The sequence below is a fragment of the Pelodiscus sinensis genome, chromosome 10 (assembly GCF_049634645.1).
Source record: "Pelodiscus sinensis isolate JC-2024 chromosome 10, ASM4963464v1, whole genome shotgun sequence".
NCBI lineage: Eukaryota > Metazoa > Chordata > Testudines > Trionychidae > Pelodiscus > Pelodiscus sinensis.
In genome coordinates, this window is record NC_134720.1 from 53,912,313 (window position 1) to 53,934,945 (window position 22,633).

General features: G+C 57.1%; 1 protein-coding gene across 1 annotated transcript in view; it reads right to left on the reverse strand.

Annotated features, from left to right (window-relative positions):
• FGF12 (fibroblast growth factor 12) overlaps positions 1 to 22,633 on the reverse strand; it is a 244,174-nt gene that overhangs the window by 164,457 nt on the left and 57,084 nt on the right. The gene's annotated exons all lie outside the window — the stretch shown is intronic.

Genomic DNA, 22,633 nt, shown 5'->3' on the forward strand with positions numbered 1-22,633 from the left:
TGTGGGAGGGATGATCTGCCAAAGTAGAACCCACAGCCCCATCTAGAGAGTTAAATACTAGTTCTGTGTTTAAACTCACATCGCTTGTGTAGTAACTGAACTGAATCTGGTGCTGGACTGGTGCTGGTCTCCTAACACACGTATCATCACATTTCACCCTCCCCTGCCATTGCCAGGGTGAGCCGGCGGAACACTGGCAAATAGCAGAATTCAAACAAAAAAAAAGCGATGTGAAAGAAAGTAGACAGGCAAAAGCACATGCTGCGGTCAGTCTCCCCCCGGCAGTGCTGTAGGTTTGCCAGCACCGAGCAACCCAGCAGCCAGGCGAGGGTGGAGCCCTCCGAGACCTGGCTCCCGTGTTGGCTCTCCCTCATCGTGGGCTGCTTTTAACCTAGTTTGAGCGTGGCAGAAATGAAAGCCCTTGGTGCGTTGCTCCCATGAGCAGCAATGCGCTTGCCCCGCCAGCAGCTCCCAGCAATGTAGGCCGCATCCCCAAAGTACCATTTGGGACGGAGCTGCTGATGTGCTACATGCAGAAGGGGCATTGCCCTGGAAAAAACAAAGAGCAGCAGCACTTCAGGAGCGTCTTTTCCCCTGCAGCGGAACCAATTCTGACAGGGAATAGCTCTTCCCTAGTCAGTTTCATTTCCAACACTGACAGGACCGACTGGCTACTAGAGGGCTAGGAAGCCCCCTTTTCTCCTCCTATTCCCCACATTGCTTTCCTTGTGTTTGGTGGGGGGGGGGGGGTTATCTATTACTGGTCACTCAACATTGCTTTATCCATGCTCATCAGCTTTGGTGCTAGGTTTTTAGACCACAGGGGGGCGGGGGAATGGTCTCTATAAACACACGCTATTTAAAAATCCACACGTCTCTAGGACTGACATTCACTGCATTCAGTGTGCTGCATTACAAGGGACTCGATGACTGCGCAGCAGCTCCAGCAAAGTAACAATGCACTGCAATTTCAGCTACTGGAGAATCTCCTTTGGTTGCCAGTGGCTAACGGGCTATGGCACAGAGCGAAGCAGTTCAGATTCCTCGCACTAGAGGGCGCACGGGCCCACTGTTTCATCTCTTGTGCGTTACACTGGGAGCTTGTCCATGCTGGCACCTTTTGTCACCAAAACCTGCCTTTAGGCGACCAAACACTGAAAGCGTTTACACAGCGCCGCAGCTTATGTCAGGAAACACACAAAAAGCTCCCAGCCCTGCAAGAGACTTTCGTCTTTCCTCTCCCTTTATTGCCGGCAAAGAGCCAGCGTGGACTCCATTGTTAGTTTTGTCACGAGAACCGGCTTCCAGCAGTATCTCACAATGCCTGTCCTGGTGGCTGTGCTCAGTGTTTTGTGACTCTGCTGCCCTGCAGCCCTGCACCCCTCCCCTTTCAAAGCTCTGGGAAGTGTCTGACAGCTGAGTGAGCTGCTCCTTGTGGGGAACAAACAAAGAGCAAATCATTGGACCACTCCTGTTCTGCCCTGCCAGGAACCCAGTGGCAGGCAGGCGGGTGCTGCAGGGGGAGGGCTGGAGAGACGGCCGTGCTGCTTTGCCATTCGTCCGCACGGAGAGCTCCCAGATCTAGGAGGGACTCCCAAGAAGCACAGGGATCAGCTCTGCCTTCCCACAGCTCTGCCCTGCGGGATGCTTCCCCACAATGCTTTGCTTGTCGACAGGGTGCTAGCCATGAAATGTCGACAATGGGAAGCAGAAAAACCAGTTTGACCCGTTTTCACTTTTGCACGATTTTTGCACATCGACATCACTTTCATGGCCAACCCTTCCAGTGCGGACAGAGCCTGGGTCCGGTCAGATTGCACCTAGTTATACGCCAGAGTGGCAGCAGCACCACATCACGTAGCCTGGAGAGCGACACCAAAGGACGTGTTGGGAGGCTCTTTCATTTGGGTGGCAGAAGTGAGGAGGTGACGAGCTGCTTCCATTACAGCCTTGCAGATTCCACATGCTTTGGTCCCCAGTTGCTCCAACCAGCTCACGGCGAGCGAGTACAAGACATGCCAGCAAAAGAGCCTCAGGGACTCGGGACCAGAAGCAGGCTTAGGACTCAGGCGTTCCTGGACCCCGACGTATCCACAGACCACTACCCCACCTGCGTACGAGAAACAGTCACTCCACGATGCCCCTGCTCATGGATTTATCTGCTCTCACTCATGCACCTCCAGGAGAGGCACCGCTTAGGAATCCACTTTTGGAAACCAAGCGAGTGTCTCAGCTAAGAGGAGAGTCTGTTTCCCAGTTTCCCGCTCCACTGCACCCTTTGCCCCAGCCGACGGACGTGCCTGATGGGTGCCGCCCTCTCAGCCTGTGCTCCTCTCAAACCGACCATTTCACATCAAACCCTGCCCACTCGTATTCTGCCCCCGTTGGGATTCCCTGCCACTTGGCTTAGCCCGAGCAGGCGGTCGGTCGGTCCCGGGAGAGTGTTCCAGCCAGTTCTCTGGGATCCCAAGCACCCCTTTTGACTTTGGCTTTCTTCGCTCGGGGCTGTGCTGGCTGGCACTTAGCCAAGCGGATCAGAGCCAAGCTTAGGGATGAGGAGAGGGCATCGGCCCCACGTCAGAGAGCAAACCGCTTCCTTTATCTACCGTCACCCGCTGAATGTCTAGCTCATGCAATGCAGTCTCGCCTGCTTGGCAGGGCTAGTCCGCAGGAACCTCTGCCCAGCCTGCCCTGTCCTCTGGAACCTGATCGTCACTTTCCAGGGTCACCTCCTGCATTAGCCGGAGTACAACCCCTGCCCAGCTCAGCTAGCTCAGACCCCTGCCTCCAACACACGGCTCGTCAAGCCCCCGTGTACGACTTAACCTTTCATTCACCTTCCCAATTTCGCCCACTCGGCGAGGAGGCGGGTTGCTTTTGTCAAGCCAGGCCCAGCCTGTCATCTAAAGATCTCACGGGGTTTGCACCTCAGCTGATGGAAACCAAGGCGTGTCTTTCCTCGGACTGGAGTGGGCTTTGGATCAGGCTTCAAAACTCACCAGGGAGTTTAGCCGCAACACCCTGCGAGGGAAGACCATACAGTACGTCCTAATTTTACTGATCAGCAAACTGAGGTGCAGAACGGTTCAGCAAGCTGCCTACGGTCACTCGGCCCAGGTCTACACTGCAGGGAAACCCCAGCAGCTGGCCCAAGGCTGCTGTCTCAGGGTGCAGGGGCTCAGGATCGGGCGGGCCTCTGAGCTGGGACACCCTCCAACCTCCGGGAGAGCAATGGGAGCTTTGCCATCATCAGTGCCAACGGTAGCAGGGTCACATCTTCCGGGTGTAAAGAAACCCTCCGTTCTGCGGGGGTGCCAAGCCAGAGCCCTTCCCAGTCACTAACACTCCTGGTGGTCAGAAAAAGCCACACTCCTTTTACTATTTCTCTACCTGCCCAGACACCCACCGTCCTGTGTCTGCAGTTCTCACCCTAAATCACGCCGAGCCACTCCATCCTAGAGAGAACGGCTGCTGCCAGCGAGGGAGCAGGAACCAGCCCATCAGTCGAGCGATTCCCTCTGAGTGTGTCAAAACTTCCGATGCCGACTGTGAATTCTGCGGCACACGCCCACAGAAATCCACCAGAGGGCAGCAGAGCACCGTGAACACCGCGCACAGGTGCAGGGAGGGGGGCAGACACTGTACCAATTCCCATCTCCTCAGCGGGGGTTACTTTCCATTGGGTTGGGCAGCTCCTCTCCAAAAGAACGGGGGGGGGGGGGTGTTGTTGGGATGGTGATGCAGGCCTGGCTCTCTGACCTTCCACTAACAGACTGTGGGGGGTGCTGGGGTCAGGGCCGTGCAGGAGGTTGGGGGAGAAGATAGGGTTGCCAGGTGTCCGGTTTTCGCCCAGACTGTCTGTTATTCGGGACCCCCGTCCGGTGTTTCCTGTTTCCCTCAGACGGAAGCCCAGTGGGGACAATTTTCCCCTGCTGCGCCTGGTGGGAGCCGAGGAGTGAGGACCGTGGGGCCATTTAAAGGCGCAGCGCCTCTTTTTTTTTTCCTCAACAATTTTGGTCTCCCCCGTTTTTTTCCCTCTCAACAGAATTTTTTCCCGGTGTGGTGTTTTGGGAGGGAGGGGTGTTTGGTATTTTTTGTTAACCCATCTGGCAACCCTAGGCGAGGGGCGGGTGAGTGAGGGGTGGGAGATGAGGAAGGGCTCAGGGTGGGGGGGTCCCATCCAGAACAGGCCTTTCCTCTCTCCCCAGCACCCCATCTGGCCACCAGGGGCTGGGGGCTTGGGTCAGGGGGGCTACTTACCCCGTGTGCTGGCAGGTAAGATGGCGGAGGGCGCTCCTGGAGCTGTGACTTCACCTAGTGCCTATTCTGCATAGAGCTCTCCCCTGCCCCCGGTGGCCACTCTCAATATTGCGTCCCTCCAAACAGCCCCTCCCCTGGCATATTATGGGACACAGTCCCTTTCCTGGCCGCTTCCAGTTGTCCTGGCACAGCCAACCCCTGACCTTGCTTTAAGTCAGGAGAAGCAGGAGCTGCCTAACGAATGTGGTGGCCCTCGCACTTACGATATAGGAGGGGTTCTTGATCAAACAGACTCGCAGGCAGACCAAACCCCCTAATATATCTTTAAAAAATCAGTGTAAGCACCTGCCCCGTTCTCTGGGCTTAGGAAAAAGGTTGTTGGCCTCTTCTTTGAACTGAGTTCTTGAATTAATGTGCATATTATATTTAACACCCCACTTCCCTCCCCCCGCAAACCCTCTGCCATGCACTGTGTGATGATCTCTATGGGTATGTCTACACTTGCCCCCTAGTTCGAACTAGGGAGGCAAATGAACATACCAAAGTTGCTAATGAAGCGCGGGATTTAAATATCTCGTGCTTCATTAGCATATTCGCAGCCGGTCGCCATTTTAAAATGCCGGTTGCCCAAATTAACTCGCCACGTGTAGACGTGGAAGTCCGATCCAAAACCCTTCCCTCGAATTAACTGATATTCTTCATTGCACAAGGAAAGAAACAGTCCCAGACCGCCAGCCTCCGGTGGGGCCAAGGTCGTATAGCAGCTTTACTCTACCACCCTTCCTGGCCTCCAGCCTGAGTCCCACCTCTCCTGTGCTCTCGGCCAAGCTTCCTGGACGGTGTATTTGCGAGGTGTACAGATAGTGCGGAATGGCTTGCTAGTTCGAACTATCTAGCCCGTGCCGCGTGTAGCCGCGCGGCACGGGGTTCGAACAAGCCGGCATTTAAAAATGGCGCCGGCCGGCTTATGCAAATGAAGCCCGGGAAATTCAAATCCCGGGCTTCATTTGCAAGTGCGGTATGCATACATTACCACCCTAGTTCGAACTAGGGTGGTAGTGTAGACATACCCAGAGAGAGAAATAACCTGTCCAAAACAAAACAAGTTGCTCTGTGAATTATTTCGCTCCAGCAATGGCGAGATGAGCAAGCGCTTTTGTTTCAGCGCAAAGGAACCAGCGTCATGGAGGGAATGCGTTAGTCTCCATGGTGCCACAGGACCACCGGTTGCTTTTTAACAGTCAGGAACTGCAGCAGCCCCCGGGACACGCTGCCCCTGCAGCCCGCAGGCCTGGCGTTAGCATCTCCCCCTCCTTCGGGCTGCTAGAAGCCCAAAGACAAACGCCCCTTTTGCCCATCTGCGAGAGGTGCCTGTTAATTCACCGACTGGGGTGCATCGGCACCAGCGCAAGGCAGTTGTTGGCCAGGGCAGCGGGGGCAGAGACAGCAGCAGCTTCCTGTGGCTGTCCTGCCACGGTCCCTCAGACAAGGCTCCGGCGCTGGAACAGGGGACGCGCCGATCTACAGGGCTCAGCACACGCACAGGAGGAACCTGCCTGGATCCCGTTGCAGGACGTGGTCCAGTTTTGCAGATTCTGGAGTGTGACGAGCCAAGAGAACACCTGTGAGAGTCCTCAGCCTTTCAGATGCTTCACAGTCCTCAGCCGGTCCCATCCGTAGCCCCCTCATGGCCCAGCAGCACCACTTTGCTTCAACTCTGCACGCTCAGTACAGGGTCCCCTCCTCGGCTGGCTTCCCCCTCCAGGAGGCAAATCCTTACCCCGGGCTTCTGTGGGGCTAGGATATGGGAAGTGCAGGTTCCCCCGACTTCCAGGCCAGAGCTGATGTGGGCCTCCGGCCCCTGGGAAACAGACGGACGCTCCCCAGTTCCGGTCCCCTACTGCGGGTTGGATTTGCCCCAGCAATCTAAGGGTGAAGGCTGTGCCTCACGTTCACCAGACTGGGGGCCGGCCTGTCCACCCTCTGACCCAGCCATCCCGGGCAGCTCATTCTCCCACCCCCGGGAACGCTGGGTAGCCACCCCATCTGGGAGGAGGAAGTTCCCCGGATGACTCCTTGGCCACATTTCTGGCTGATTAAGGGGGGATGTGAAAGGGCTCCAAGCAGGAGGAGAGTTACCGGGACGGTGCTGGTAGGAAAAGGTGGAGAAATTGGAGGCTCAGGACCATGAAGATGTGGGAGACCTTAGCACGGAGGGAGAGAGGACGTCGGATTCACACAGTTCCCATCCCCCCGCCCGCCTGAATGCACCTGTCACTTCGGAATGTCGTTTTTGAGAGAAAGGGCGGAATTGCTGGAGGAGGCGACTCAGAGCTAGACAAGCCACCTCCTTGTCTAGGAGGGGCCCGGCCAGGCCAGGCCAATAAGACCATGCCAGGCCATAATTAAAACGTCTGAGCAGTTCCTTCCTTTCTCTGACAAGCAAACACAATTACAGGGATGGCTTCCCCACCCCGGCATGGCCGTGCTCTCGGCTGGAAGGCAGCAGAGCTCAAGGCTTGCACTGGGAGCTCAGATTCAAGCCAGAAGTTCTGGATTCCATGCCCAATGCCCGCTACTGCTGATTCACCATGTGACCTTGGCCATGTCACTTAAGGAATGGGCAGGGGTCAGAAAAGGGCTGGTGTAAAAATAGCAGTGCCTTTCTTGACGGAGCTACTCCCGGGGCGAAGTCAGCCCTGCGCAATGCGCCAAAAGGAAAAGGTCTTTGCACCATGGAGTCCCATTTACGTTCTCAAAATAGGATTTCAATCGTTTTTCAGCAGTGCCCAGCATTCAGGCCGGCCATCTGCAGAGGGGCAAACACCCTGCCCTCCGAACAGGCAGTCACAGCAGCCCGCTTGAGAGAGAGAGCGACTGTGTTACTCCTTTTAGCACTGCACAGCCAACTGAGCTAATCAACAGTCGGAAAGACTTAAAGCACCAAAACCAAATACAGAGAAGTGAGTGAGTGTAGAAAGAGACGGCAAAAATTCAGAACCAAGGAGAGGCAGGGAATAAAACTCAATGTAAATAAAGAGAAAGGGGAGGCAGTTAACGACATTAGTGCATTTCTATTCAAAATGAATAGGCAAGAGCAATGAAGTAAAATCTAAGCAAAAGCTAAGAAAAATAAAACGTCACTATTTGCTTCGGTGGGACTCCACACACCAAGGAAGGAACCAGCTGGATGGATCCGACCGCAGGATTGGGGCCTCAAAAGGAGCACAGAGAAAGGGGGAAAGAAACCCCCGGTGGAGAGAAAGGCAGGTGACTAAGACCCCCTGGGTAGCGTTCCCCGGGCCCCTCGCTGGCCCGCTGTATTCCAAGCACTCCCTGTCACGGTCTGCCTTTCTGCATCCCTGCCACTCACAATCACCACCCATGGGAGCATCTGCAGGATTAGGAGGACATCACTGAACCCTTTGGTGCAGGGCTCACACCTGCCTAGAGCTCTGGACAATGCCTGGTGCAGCGGGGCCCCGAGCCTGACCGAGGCCTTTGGATGCTCCTACCGTACACACAAGAAATCGCAGTGGGAGAGCGAGACGGATCCTAATCGGACCCAGGCCTTGTGGACTGTACCGACAAGCGCTCGACTCGGAGAATCTCTGGGCACGACTCCACTGCCCTGCGGTTTGGCTGAAGGGGGCATGAACACCACACGCCTCTGCCCTCCGAGAGCGCAAACTTAGGGCATTTCTATGGGTGCCCGCACGAGGGAGGCGCCGAGCAGCACAGGCTGCTCTACCCACCCCCCTTATTACCCGCTGGAGAGAAGCCGCTTGGGCAGCCAGAAACACGAGCTAGTGAAGCCATCTCTGAACTAGCCCATCAGGTGCTGTCTGGAGAGCTGCCAGGAGTGGGCACTAAACAGTCCCCGGATGTTCCGAGCGGCCCGCTCCGCTGTCTGGGCACGGGGAGAATTCGGGGCTCTCCTGCCGGGGTATTCCGAAAACGGATTTTATTTTTCCCAACAGCCGATGAAAGGTGCTGGGTGAATATGGAGCCATGCAGCAAGGCAGCGTGGTCGCCTGCTCTACCCAACAGGGAGTTACCCTGAAACCAGCCACAAGCACGTGGTCATGGTGCGGCTCAGTGCACTTCGTACCCGCATGTCCTTGCACTCCGTGGTACGCGTACCTAACGCGACAGCCTCCCCCGCAGTGCGTCCCTCCATCCCCTCCTTCCGGCGGCTGCTGTGGCCCCTGAGCAGGTGTCCACGGTGGCCCCCACGTGCATTGGCTGACCCGGCACCTTTGCGGTCTTTGGCTGTTCGCTGGGCTCCTGGCGGAGGCTCGCTCTTGCTGGGTCCTCTTTGCTCACCGCGAAGGACTCTTAGACACTTGCGGCCGCGTGGGACGTACGGGCGATGGGGTACTTGCATTCTATTGCCACCGTCACCCACTCGCAACCTCACCTCCGACGGGAACGGTCCCTGATCTGCAGCCAGGTCACCTGATTCAGGGGGCTACTTTCCTGGGGCACCCCCTGTCAGAGTGTGGGGAGCCACCGGGCCCTGCACCCCCATCCGCAGCCAGAGGGGACGCTCAGCTGGCGGGGAGAGCAGAAGGCGGATTGGTTTCCAGGGACACTGTGTAGCCCAGACTTGTTAGCACAGGAACCAGGAGCCGTCAGTACAATCCATCTGGGAGACGGGGGGGGGGGGGGCCCAGAGCCAGGGCTGTGGCCCCCTCCCTGCCCCCCCCAAGCCAGCTAGACTCCCTGCGTCCTAAGCCAGTGGAGACTCACACACACTCAGCTACCGCTCCCAGCCCTGCCTCCTCCTTTGGCCAGCATCCAGGCAAAAGGTGTCACCCCGTTGAATCTCCCACCTAGGCTCAGGTGACAAACAGCGGGGGCCACTGTGTACATGCTGGGCTGGGCAGCCTCCCCTCAGTGAGAGTCTCACCCAAAACTCCCATCCCCAGCTGGGCACAGGCGCAGCGCCCAGGGAAACTGAGGCACACCCAGCGTTACGACAGAACAGCCCAGGGCAGCAGGACTCACATACAACAGGACAAAGCGAAGAGAGGGAATGCAACCCCCACTTTGTTACACCCCCTCTGGCAGCAGCTTCTAGGCGGGGCAGGGGGAGGGTCTCCATGCACCACACCTGCAGCCTCCCATTGGCCGCAGGGGAACTGAGGGTGGGAGCAGTGCACAGAGCCACCTCCAGGAGCCACATGTGGCGGCCACCACGCAGAGCGAGCAGCCAGAAGCCGCTCCAGCCCTGGGGACGTAGGGGAGAGGAGCACACGGGGCAGCAGCTGGGGAGAGACCTGGCCCCAAATTTTGCTGGAGCCAGGCCCTGGGCCAGGGCTATTCTTGGTGTGAGGGGCCCATGGGCCCATAGAACACACCACCAGGATGACTGGGTATTGCACATCACTCGCTGCAGGAAAAGTGACATGCCCTTCTGCCTACAGGGCATCCATAAACTCCCGATTCACGTGTCTTTGGGGGTTATTGGAGTTATGTGTATTTTTAACAACAACATAGATCATCAGAAAACACACAAACAGCCTCCCATTCGCCGCATCCATTCACCAGCTGTTGGTTGCGTGCAGCTCCCCCAGTAAAATGACTCCGTAAGCATTCTTCCCTTGCTGGCGCTCAGCGCATTCAGAAGATGATGGAGTGCGGAGTTCGGAGCATAAGGAAGATCGCTGAGCGTGTTAAAAACTGCTGGTTATAAATCTAACTGCACCCTCGTCTTGGCTGGGGTCACGGTCCAAACGGAGTTAAGACACAATGGCAGAAAGTGGGGAAAAAATGAACCGCTCTGCATGCTATTGACACCCAAGATAGGATCCTTGTGATCACGTGACCTTAAAACCATGTCGCCAATGTCACTTTCTGGCTTCTCCAGTTAATAGACGTTTGGCTGTGTCTGGCGGGCTGAGAAGACACAGGATTTATAGGGCTGCACACACCGACGCAGTGAAACTGGGCTTGGAAACGGTTACGCGGAGCGTGCAAACGTCTGAACGGCCCAGCCCTGTGACAGGGGGCGGTCACAGAAGACCCCTTGGGGCTGCTTCCTGGAGTGCTGATAAAGCCACTGACACCTCCACATTGTGTCCTGCGCCCCGGGCAGCGGGCGTGTGACGCATGAGCAGCTCCGCCCCCGGGCGCATGGCGCATGCGTGGCCCCGCCCCCTGGCGCGCTGCGCACCTTCCAGCTGCAATCAGGTGCGCGGTGCCTGATGACAGCTCTAAGAAGGAATGCACAGCCCCCGGCCCCGGGCGCGCAGCGTCTGATGGCAGCTCTAAGGGGCGCCGCATGGCCGGGCGCACGACGCCCCTTACAGCTGCCATCAGGCACCCCCCATAGGTTGGCGCCCCGGGCAGCTGCCCAGCTAGCTCCCCCCCTGCTGCTGGGCCAGATCTCCTGGTCTCCCCCAGCCAAGGCACAGAGCTGAGATCACCCTTGACCATTTTCCTTTGCACATTTAAAACCATAAACCATCCCCTACCCCATCTCTCTAACCTGACCTACAAGAGTGAGACCTCAGGCAACCTGTCCATGTTCATGTCACAGTCTGCCGGAGCTGTAGATCTGAGTTTGGTGTACGTACCTCGTCCAGAGCATCCTCAAGTCATGCATATTCACGTACACTAGACAACGTGATCCGTCACAACACCCAGATGAGGATGTTACATGCAGCATCTGGTGCCGGCTATCCGGAAAGGTATTGCACATCAGATCTAGGACTCATTATCATCTTGTTGATCCATACCTGGAAAATGTGTCCCACGTCTTCCCCACCAACGTGACCGTTAGCTTTCTTCCCCTCAGTCCTTCCGTTTGTTTGAGCAATCTGATGCTTTTTAGAAGAGTTACACAGCACCTACCACAGTGGGGCCTGGAGCCAAATGATGGCCCATTTTGTGCTATTATAGCCACCTATTTAATACAATATAATAATCTGACTCTATATGTGTGACGACGCGTTGGGGTCCCCCGTCTCCTGCACCCCCGAAATGGCACGAACAGACCCTGCCAGCCGGTAGAATAGAGGTGGTTTATTGCTTCTCCAGCATACAGCACAGCACAGATGTCATCAGGTTACAGGGCAGGCCTAGGATGCCTCAGCCCCCCTTGCTATGGGGGGGGGGGGTCTCGGCTTCTAAACCCCCCGGCCTGTTGCTGAGGCTGCTTCCTCCATGCTCCCAGACAGAAACTCACTCCCTCTCCTCCAGCCCTGCCCCCCAGCCAGGGCAGCATCCACCTTCCTTTGTCCCTCTCCATGGGGGGTAGCTGGTCGGACAGGTTGCGAGATCCCTTTGCATAAGGACCCATCCCTGTCCTTCTGGGCTGTGGTGCCGGCGGCAGCCAGTGGGGTTACCACAGACCCATAGAAACCAGCAAGTCCCCCCCCCCCCACTACGTCACAATATGTTAGAAACTTTGTGCGGCTGTCTGTCCACTTGGCCAAGAACTCTAAAGAGAAAGGGCTCGGACCACTACGCTCGGCAGGCAGCCTCCTCTTGGAACTTAACACAAGGTCCGGGTTTGGTTGTGCCAGGCCAATGGGGCAGGAACCCCAACCACTCCCCACCCCAGCTCTTAGCCTCAGTGCCGGATGCCAAGGGGGAGCCCTCCAGCCAGGAGCCCCACCGCTGCAGTCTCGCCGGGGGCAGCCACTGACTGGGCAGTACAATCCCAGCTGGCCCAAGGAGCCAGCACCGCCAGGGTCAGTCAGCACAGCTCCCTCTCCCACACCCTCCCCCTCTCCTGGGGCAGCCAGAGCATCTCCCAACCACTGTGCCCCCCCCATACACACACACCAGACTGTGTCCGGGCAGGGCAGCCCCAGCTGGCCTCAGAGCTGCCTTAAGCCTCCCCCACACACACACCCCTCCCGACCTCCTGCCTGCACTCCTGCAACCCCACCCCCTGCCCTATTCCAGCACCCCTGCACCTCCCCAACCCTGCCTGGACTCCTTCACCCCCATATCCCCCCCCTGCCCTATTCCTGCACCCCTGCACCTCCAAAACCCTGCCTGGACTCCTTCACCCCCATATCCCTCCCCTGCCCTATTCCTGCACCCCTACACCTCCCAAACCCTGCCTGGACTCCTTCACCCCCATATCCCCCCTGCCCTATTCCTGCACCCCTACACCTGCCAAACCCTGCCTGGACTCCTTCACCCCCATATCCTCCCTGCCCTATTCCTGCACCCCTGCACCTCCCAAACCCTGCCTGGACTCCTTCATCCCCATATCCTCCCTGCCCTATTCCAGCACCCCTGCACCTCCCAAACCCTGCCTGGACTCCTTCACCCCCATATCCCCCCCCTGCCCTATTCCTGCAGCCCTGCACCTCCAAAACCCTGCCTGGACTCCTTCACCCCCATATCCCTCCCCTGCCCTATTCCTGCACCCCTACACCTCCCAAAGCCTGCCTGGACTCCTTCACCCCCATATCCCCCCCTGCCCTATTCCAGCACCCCTGCACCTCCCAAACCCTGCCTGGACTCCTTCACCCTCATATCCCCCCCTGCCCTATTCCTGCACCCCTGCACCTCCAAAACCCTGCCTGGACTCCTTCACCCTCATATCCCCCCCTGCCCTATTCCAGCACCCCTGCACCTCCCAAACCCTGCCTGGACTCCTTCACCCCCATATCCCCCCCTGCCCTATTCCTGCACCCCTGCACCTCCAAAACCCTGCCTGGACTCCTTCACCCCCATATCCCTCCCCTGCCCTATTCCTGCACCCCTACACCTCCCAAACCCTGCCTGGACTCCTTCACCCCCATATCCCTCCCCTGCCCTATTCCTGCACCCCTATACCTCCCAAACCCTGCCTGGACTCCTTCACCCCCATATCCCCCCCTGCCCTATTCCAGCACCCCTACACCTCCCAAACCCTGCCTGGACTCCTTCACCCTCATATCCCCCCCTGCCCTATTCCTGCACCCCTGCACCTCCAAAACCCTGCCTGGACTCCTTCACCCTCATATCCCCCCCTGCCCTATTCCAGCACCCCTGCACCTCCCAAACCCTGCCTGGACTCCTTCACCCTCATATCCCCCCCTGCCCTATTCCAGCACCCCTGCACCTCCCAAACCCTGCCTGGACTCCTTCACCCCCATATCCCCCCCTGCCCTATTCCTGCACCCCTGCACCTCCAAAACCCTGCCTGGACTCCTTCACCCCCATATCCCTCCCCTGCCCTATTCCTGCACCCCTACACCTCCCAAAGCCTGCCTGGACTCCTTCCCCCCCATATCCCCCCCTGCCCTATTCCTGCACCCCTGCACCTCCCAAACCCTGCCTGGACTCCTTTACCCCCATATACCCCCTGCCCTATTCCTGCACCCCTGCACCTCCCAAACCCTGCCTGGACTCCTTTACCCCCATATACCCCCTGCCCTATTCCTGCACCCCTACACCTCCCAAACCCTGCCTGGACTCCTTCACCCCCATATCCCTCCCCTGCCCTATTCCTGCACCCCTGCACCTCCCAAACCCTGCCTGGACTCCTTCACCCCCATATCCCCCCTGCCCTATTCCTGCACCCCTACACCTCCCAAACCCTGCCTGGACTCCTTCACCCCCATATCCCCCCTGCCCTATTCCTGCACCCCTACACCTCCCAAACCCTGCCTGGACTCCTTCACCCCCATATCCCCCCTGCCCTATTCCTGCACCCCTACACCTCCCAAACCCTGCCTGGACTCCTTCACCCCCATATCCCTCCCCTGCCCTATTCCTGCACCCCTGCACCTCCCAAACCCTGCCTGGACTCCTTCACCCCCATATCCCCATCCCGTCCTGAGCCCCACCCGGACCGGACGACGCTGAGTAAATCCTCTGATGAACGAAGAGGCTCCTGTAAGCACAACAGAGCAGCAGGAAGAACAAGTAAAGTTTCATTCAAAAGGGCGAGGAGTCCTGTGGCCCCTTACAGACTAACAGCTGTATTGGAGCAGAAGCTTTCGTGGGCAAAGACCCACTTCGCCAGATGCATGAGTTTCACTCAGCGACCGTCAGGGCACGTCTAAGGGCCTGGCCAAAACCACAGACCGTGGTAGGTCTGGGTCAGACCGGAGCGCCCTCAGCTCAGGGGACGTGGGAGGGAGGGGAAGACCAAGCCCTTGGGTAGGAACTGAGAGCTCCTGCCAGTCCCATGCATGGTTCAGAAGATCGTGCCCACCAGCCAGCGCGTAGCCCTGGCTCGCCCCCCGGGTCTGCCCGAGGTAGAAAGGGCAGGACGGACCGACCTCAGCGCCAGCTCCATCCCCAGAATGGCCCCCCCGGCCCCTTCAGCTTGAAAGTCTAAAGCTGCCGACTGCTCCGTGGTCCGAAAGGTGCGACCGGAGGGCACCGAGCGCCAGCTCAGCCGGGAGAAGGAGCAGGAGAGGCAGGCGTCCTGCCCGCCCTTTCCCACCTCGGGGCGAACCACCAGGCACGTCCGTGGACGCGCCTTTGAAATGCTCCAGCTGTGGAGGCAGGGCTCACGTGTGCAAACCCGCAACGCACCACAGGGCCATCGCTCGAAGAGCCGCCCTGGCGGGGGGCTGCTGACGGCTGGTCCCCTCCCAGAGCAGCTCGCGAGACGGGGCCGAGGTAGCGACTGGCTACAGCGGGAGCATTCAGACATACGATGCGCCGTGGGAGGCGCCGTGTACCCCTCCTAGGCGCCCAGTTTAAACTAAGTCATTGGTTCCTTAGCCCTGGTCTACACTAGGGCCTGGGTCCAAACTAACCCCTCCAAGTTCCAATTCGTCAGCGGTGCGTCCACACGACCAAGCCCGCTATTTCGGAATAACGGGCTGCTGCAGAGCACCGATCGCAGCAGAGCAGGCCTGCACAACTCGGAAAGCAGCGAGGGCCATATTACTCCAAAGAAAACAGCTGCGGGCCACAAGTAGAGTTGCCGGATGCTCTTCCAAAAAATACCGAACACGCGGGGTAAAAAATTTTGTCGAGCAAAAAAAAACAAAAACAGGCATATCGGGTGCCGGGCAACCCTAGCCGCAAAGGGTAGGTTGGGGGGGGGGGATACTTTATTAAGAATTTTTCAATTAAATCAAACAAATAATTTTTTAAATTATTTTAATACAGCCTACCATTCTAACTAATAATTGTTCCTGAATATTGATGATTTACATATGTCAGCGCCAACTCCCGTGCTGCACGAGGAGTGTGGCGTTTTGACAGCAGTCTGCGCTGCGTAAGCGGCTGCCCAGCCAAGCGGCGTGCAGGGGCTGAGTCCTGGGACGGGAGCCGGAAGCGGGGCGGGGGCAGGGCGAGAGCATGCGTGCGTCCCTGACGTCAGGGGGAGAGGCACCGGCACAAGAGTGAGCCGCATTCAAAAGGGGAGTAGAGGAGAGCGGACGAGAGGAGGGAGGCAGAGGAGAGCGAAAGTTACGTCCGACAGTCGTCGCAGGCTGCACAGTAAGCTTCTTTGGGGCGCATGCAGCCCACGGGCCATATGTTGTGCAGGCCTGCAACAGGGCCTCCGACGGAAGGGAGACCCGCTGTGACATTGCTCCGACGCCGAATACTCGGCCTCGTACTTCGCGGCCCGTCGTGGCCCTGGAGGGAGAGAGATGCATTTTGCACCAGGGGCCGGGCTGCAGGTGAGCCCTCAATCCAAGGATATCCCAGGCAACGCTGCCCAGGAGCTGCTGAGCAACCCAACCAAGCCCTGCACCCCTAGGTACTGGGTTAGCCACCAGGCTCTGAAAACCCGCCCCTCGCAAGTAAAGCCGCACGGAGTCTGCACGAGGTAACGGATTTCTGCGCCGCTCTCAGCAGGTCGGCACCTGGAGCGCCGATCCATTTCCCCTCGGCCCCAGAAACGGAGACTCGGCACCCAGGCCGCAAAGACGGAGCAACGCTTAGGCCGGGCAAGCAGCAGCAAGCACAGAGCAAGGTTACGGCTCCGCCCGCCCCAGCGGCTCTGCTCCCTGACGCCCGGCCCGAGGAACGCCAGATTGTTTCACTAGCTCGGGATTTGGAGGAGTCAGCAGCAGAGAAATGCACAGGCAGGGACACCGTGTCCCAGAGCCACGGAGGGCTGCACGCACAGGCCTCGTGCACGTCACGCTGGCGTCCTTGTGTCTCACGTCAGGAGCTCAGCCCCGCTTAGGCCCAGAGACTGCCGGCACACTGAGGGTGGGAGCACAGGGAGCCGTTCCACACCTCGCCTCTGGGGACCCTGCCAAAGGGCCAGGCAGGAGGGGGGTTGCTCTCCCTACCTCCCTGGGGTGCAGAGAGCCCCCCCCCCGCAACAGGACCCAGGAAGAATAAGCTCTGCCCCACACTGGGGTACAGGAGGCAGTGTACTCTCCTGTTGTGCCCCCGAGCTGGAGGCAGGAGACGGTCAGATACCTCCTAGTGCGCCCCTGGGGGGGGGGGCTCCAGAAGCTGGTGCAACCCTCCCGAATCCCAGGACGCAGGAGTCTCTAATTAACCACGTTTGCATGGATGTCAGAGATCAGTCACATACATTCTGCCTTGCTGCTTCATTCTTAGTCAGACCCACTCAGGTTTTGGAATCGGACCCAGTGGAAACCCCACATTGCCTGTCGCATTTCACCCCGCCAAGGAGCAGTTTAAACAAAAATGCAACGGCCAAGTTACACTACAGAATGTTGCTTTTAGCCTAAACCAAGTTCCATCATTTGGCCGTTTTCCTATATTGGCTTTCAAGTACAGATAACCCGCCAAGAGCACCTCTGCAGTTTGCTTCCTCCTGTAGGACCTCTGTGCTTTGCACTAGGGACAATGCAACGGGTTTAAGTAAACGTGTAATTGCTGAAACCTTTCAGTGGCTCCACATGGGGGACAGGCAGCTCCAGCCTGCCCCCTGCACTGCTGCCTCTGATACGTGTGTGGGGGCTGGGGGGCAGTGAACTTGCACATTAACCAATGAGCCCCCGGCTCCTTGGTTAACCGCGTACATAGTTACACTATCACGACGCTACTTTGCACAGACAGGTCCCCTAGCCTCCTCTGCCCCGTCTCTCTCTCTCTCTCATGGCTCAGCCTTGTGTTTGGTCCCAACACTCAGTAGTCTGGAAAAAAGTTCCATATGGAGCTATCAGTCTAAGCTGTACTTCTGGATTCAGGATTAGCTCCAGTATTTTCCATAATTCTGCTTTACAATCTTTTTTCCATTAGCCTTTGAAAAAAAAAATCACGCTTGCAAGATATTCTTTCGGACACAGCTTGGCAGGAATCAAGAAAGGACTGGATATTTATAGGAAAAACAGCTTCCAAAAAATGCAGAGTGACAAATTTGTTTAGGGCTAGAAACGCTCAGGTTTCAAGGACATTAGCCGATCACTTTAATCGAGGGAAACGTTCCCTATAGAGGGATTGATCCAAAACTGCATACTAAAGATTTCTCTGAAACATCTGCGTCCCCGCCCCCTATGCTTCGTGAAAATTAGCATATGAATATGTATAAGTCAAAGCCACTCTAGACAAAATACATCAATGTAACTTTAAAAATGTTACAATCTGCTGACTGCGCACATTCTATTTCTGTGCATGGATCGTTCTTGGATGGGCGCTAGAAGTGTGGAGTTGCATCGTTCTAGATGTGCTAATGAGGGCCATTAGTGATGTTCCGGAAACTTAATGGCTCGGTGATCAAGGGGAGGACCTGGGAATGGTTTTGTTTTTCCTGCAAGCTCAAACTGGCTGGTCCTACAAAGACATGTGGCCAGGCTACCGGAACCCATTTTGGATCTGGTACTTTTCCACTCCAGGGGAGTGAATGTGAAAAGCACGCAGAGAATTCCCACCTTGGGCAGGCGGATATAAAAAGGTGGGAAATAGGGATGTGAAAGGTTAACCAGTAGGACTCACCCATAATGGGAGAGGCTTACTGGTTATGATTAACCCTATCTGTGGGCAGCAGGGTGCTCCAGTCTGCCTGCCCCATTTAATCAGTTAACCGGTTAAATAAAAAGTTTAACCAGTTCACTAATTAAACAGAGTTTTACATCCCTAGTGGGAAACCAAACAGTGGGGGGAGGGGGAGTAGCCAGATGCCAGGGACCCTCACTTCCCACCTAAGGGCCCGTCTTCACTCGCCACGCCGGAGATCGATGATCTGTCGCACTGTTGACGCCTATTTGGCTTGTGGTCCACTCTGATCCCTAGATCACTTTTCTGCAGGTCTCCTTCCTGGACAGTCACTTCCCATCCTGTGTGCGTGAAACGGATTGTTCCTCCCTAACCAGAGCACTTTGCATTTGTCCTTATTCAACTTCATCCTATTGACCTCAGACCATTTCTCTAGTTTGTCCAGATCATTTTGAATAGTGACTTTTAGGGGGTTGGGATTCAAGTGTTTCTTTTCCCTCCCCTTGGCAAGATTTGGCAGAGTTAGAAATAAATTTGAAGAAGTTCTGGCACAGGCATTGAATTAAATTAGCAAAAAGTCCCTTAATCCCTCTCTTGTATGCAACCTTTACCAGACGCTGCCAGTGCGTGAAAGCGCTGTTTCATCCATCATGGACCACACAATGCAAAGCGGCCTGCCCCCTGCCCTGCTGAGAACCAGCTGCTTGGGGTGCGGGTTGCATTGAAAAAGGAGGGTGAAAACTGCAAGCCTATTGAAACACAGAAGCTGAGTGTGCGGACTAACCTTTAAGATGAGCAGCTGATCTTAAAACTGGACATGAGAAAAAAAAGTCATATATTTAAAGAAACTCCTCACCGGTGTTTTTCCAAAACCACCTTCCCCTATTACACTGGAGAAGGATTTTTTTAAGCCCTGCTGTCTGTTTGCATTTTTGTATGTTACGTGGCTTGGTCAGAGCCGTCGGACTGCTCACTTTCACCGTCAGGTCTCGCCCCTCGCTGTGTGGGGTTCTAACACTGCCGGGGGAGCACAAGATGGGAGCGTTAGGCTGGTTTGGCTTGACAAGACCACGGGAGGGTTAAATCCCGCAGTTCCTACTCTGTCCTGTGAGATTGGCACAAGACCTACAGCATTGGACTCAGAAATGACCTGATCCAAGGAGCACCGACTTCAGATTAACACACACACCCCCGACACACACAGACAGGCGCCTTGACCACACCCGCGTCTCCCCAACGCATGGACCCACGGCCGGGGAGTGCGACTGCCCCCGGAGCAGAGAGGGAGCAGGGACTCAGCATAAGCTGCTTCAGAGGAAGGAACAAGAGGCCCCCCGATGGTCACAGCCCAACCGTCTCACAAAGGGGTCTCGTCCCAATCAGGCATACGCCCAGATGCAGAAAGGCCTGTGTGATGGCACGTTGGGGTTTTCCCGTTTCCTGCACCCCCGTAATGGCACAAACAGACTCCACCAGCCAGTAGAGCAGAGGGAGTTTATTGCTTCTCCAGGATACAGCACAGCACAGATGTCATCTGGTTCCAGGGCAGGCCTAGGATGCCTCCGCCCCCCTTGAGATGGGGGAGCCTGGGCCCCTAAATCCCAGCCCCTTTCCCTAGGCTGTCTCCTCCATGCTCCCAGACAGAAACTAACCAACTCTCTTCCAGCCCTGCCCCCAGCCAGGGGCGACATTCCACCTTCCTTTGTTCCTCTCCATGGGGGGTAGCTGGTCGGACAGGTTGAGAGCCCCTTGCCTAGTGACTCATCCCCTGCCCTGCTGGGCCGTGCTGCAGCCAGCAGCCAGTGGGGGTCACCCACAGCCCACTGCCCAGCATAGCAACCAGCAAGGTACCCCCACTACGTCACAGCTTCAATCAGCGGTTCTCAGCTAGGGGTCCTCAAGTCATTTCAGGGGATCCACCAATCAGGGCCACTCAGAGCCCCGTGGCTGAAACTTAAGAGTCCCTGCACCTAGGTGCCTGGAACCGCCCTTCCCGCAGGGCTAGCACCCAGAGCCCCAAATCTTGTGTCCCACACCACGGAGGAGTCGCTCTGCTCCCTGATGCCCTGCGGGGCTGAAGCCCCAAAGTCTGAACCCCGCGAGGCAGCAGCTTCAACCCCCTTTCCACGCTCCAAAGGGCAGGCGCAGGAGCCGCCGGGTATTCGCGGCACCAGCAAACCCTGAATTTCCGCCACTTCAGGGTGGCCCCTGCCCCGAGCCCCAGGGAACCACTGAGACAGGTGCTCCTGACTCACAGGCACAAGCTTCCCTTCGGAGAACACAGCCCAGGCAGGCTGCTAGGAGAAGGCCACAGTGCGTGTTGAGAGCCCCCCTCCCCACCAACTACCTGCATTTCATGCTCCTCTCATGCTGTGGCTCCCAGGGGTGGATCCGGCAAGGCGCAGAGGAAGCGCGGCGCTTGCTGCAGACAGCGAGCTGGGGAGATATTCAGCCTCTCACGGGGCTGAGCTCAATACTGAGCCGGTCACCACTTGTGCAGGGCAGGGAATTCAGCCTTATACCCTTGTCATGTCTCCTCCTATCCCCTGGGAAGGGGGGCGGTAAATGCAGCCTTCCCCTTTTACAGCAGAGAGTGAGAGAAGAAGTGACTAGCGCAGCCTCACCTGCAGAGCCAGGAGTGGAAGCCAAACTTCTCCAAAGAGTTGCGAGTGATTTGGGGTGTTGCCATCGGGGTCATTCTGACCTGTACACTCACTACATAGTTGCGTGGGGCACCTGAAAATTTGGGGCACCTCTGGGTCTTAGTGTCCGCCCACCCGCCACTTCCTCTCCCGGTCGTGTGGCTCCACTTCCTCTGGAGGGAATCACGTTCGTTTACACGTGGCACAGCCTGGCAGCCCCTGGCCCTGGGAAAGAGCCACTCGGGCAGCCATGAAACAACTTCACAGGCATCGGCCACGCCCAGGAACAGACTGGCCATTGCTGAATTTCCGACAGGGCCGGGGTTTAACATTTGCGTTAAAGCGCTCTCCTCAGCGTGTGGCTGAAGATGATAAAAGTCACATCTCAAAACAGGTGCCTCCCAACGACACTCGGGCAGAGGGGCACAGGTTTGTGGTGCTGTGTAGGGCCCCATCAGCCCCAAAGACAGCCCTGGTTTCTATGCTGGGTGTCCAGCCCAAGATCCCTAGAAGGAGACGGATTGCCGGAGAGATCCAAGCCCCTGCGGTCTGGAAATCAGGCCTTGTGGTGCTCTCAAACCAAACCTCCCAGAGCATGAGGCACTTTGGAAACTCCTGATCGGCATGCAGGAGCCCTCCCCGCCCCACACCCCCCGAGGCCACGACACTGAGTTTGAAGAACACGTCAACCGCTCCGACGGAAGATTCCACTGAATTTTTCCCCGCATGGGGGCTGGCCTCACTCTGTGCCAGCCAGGAATGGCTCTCTGGCCTGCCCTTTGCAAATAACAAAACAATTCTTCCACATGATTAATTGTCCACGGCTGTAATTAATTATCCCGAGCAGTGACCGGGAAGGACAGGCGGATCTCGTGCACTGAATCCTGAGGGCACGCCAGGTTGCTTTGCTTCCCTTTCTAAACCTTAGTTGGAGTTAAAAATAGGACATCGAATACGCAGAGGGAAGGATCTTTTTCCCCCAGAAGCGAGGCCCAGGGGAGGTTTCGGTGGCACTGCAGAGTCCTTCTGGCCTAGAGGGTGCCGTGACATTTAGTCCCCTGCCACACACATGAGGGCGGCTCAGTCCGGTGCCAAGAGGAACCAGAGAGGGGCTTTAGCCGGAACGAGAAATGACCCCGTTTCTGCAGAAGCCTCGATAGATCTGGGGTGAAACGGAGGCCCCTGCCCTTCTTTAAGGCTGCTGGGCCCAGTGCCCAGGGTTGGCTGAGCAGCACGGGGAGTCAGGCGAGAGGGGGTGCAGAGCTGGCTCTGAGCCACTTCGCTGCATGCTGGCTGCTGGGCCAGCCCTGGAAAGTCTACGCGAATCTAGGCAGGGCTACTGACGGCTGCCAGGGGTTATTCCAGCAGCTAGAGATTATTGGGGTAATTCGGGAGAGGTGGCACCTGCCCATTCCCGGGTCACACCCTGCAGGACCGGCAGCTTGGCCAGAGCCCACCCGAGGGTCCCCTGGTGCAAGGAACTGGAGGGAGGGGGGGGGTAATATTCCTCCGGTCATTGGTTAAGATGAGAGCCATGTTGTGCCACCCAAGCAGGCAACAAGATTTCGCCCCCGGCTGTTCCAAATATTTTGCTCAGTCCCTTATGCAGGCAACAGTCTGTGGCCTGATCTGTGAACGCTCGTAAAGAGCTTTACCGTCCCTCAGCGGAAGGTGTTACCCAGAGACCCAGTGTCACTGTTGCTATTTACAAGAACTCGCAGCTCAAGCCCCAAAGATCTGTCTGGCACATGGCACCAGGGGAACGGCACCAATGGAGAAACTGAGGCACAGAGCAGACAAGTGACTTGTCCAGACTCGCTCAGCAGGGCTGCAGAAGAGATGGGAACAGGCCCCAGATCACCCAACCCTGCGTGCTAACCACTGACTTCACAGGA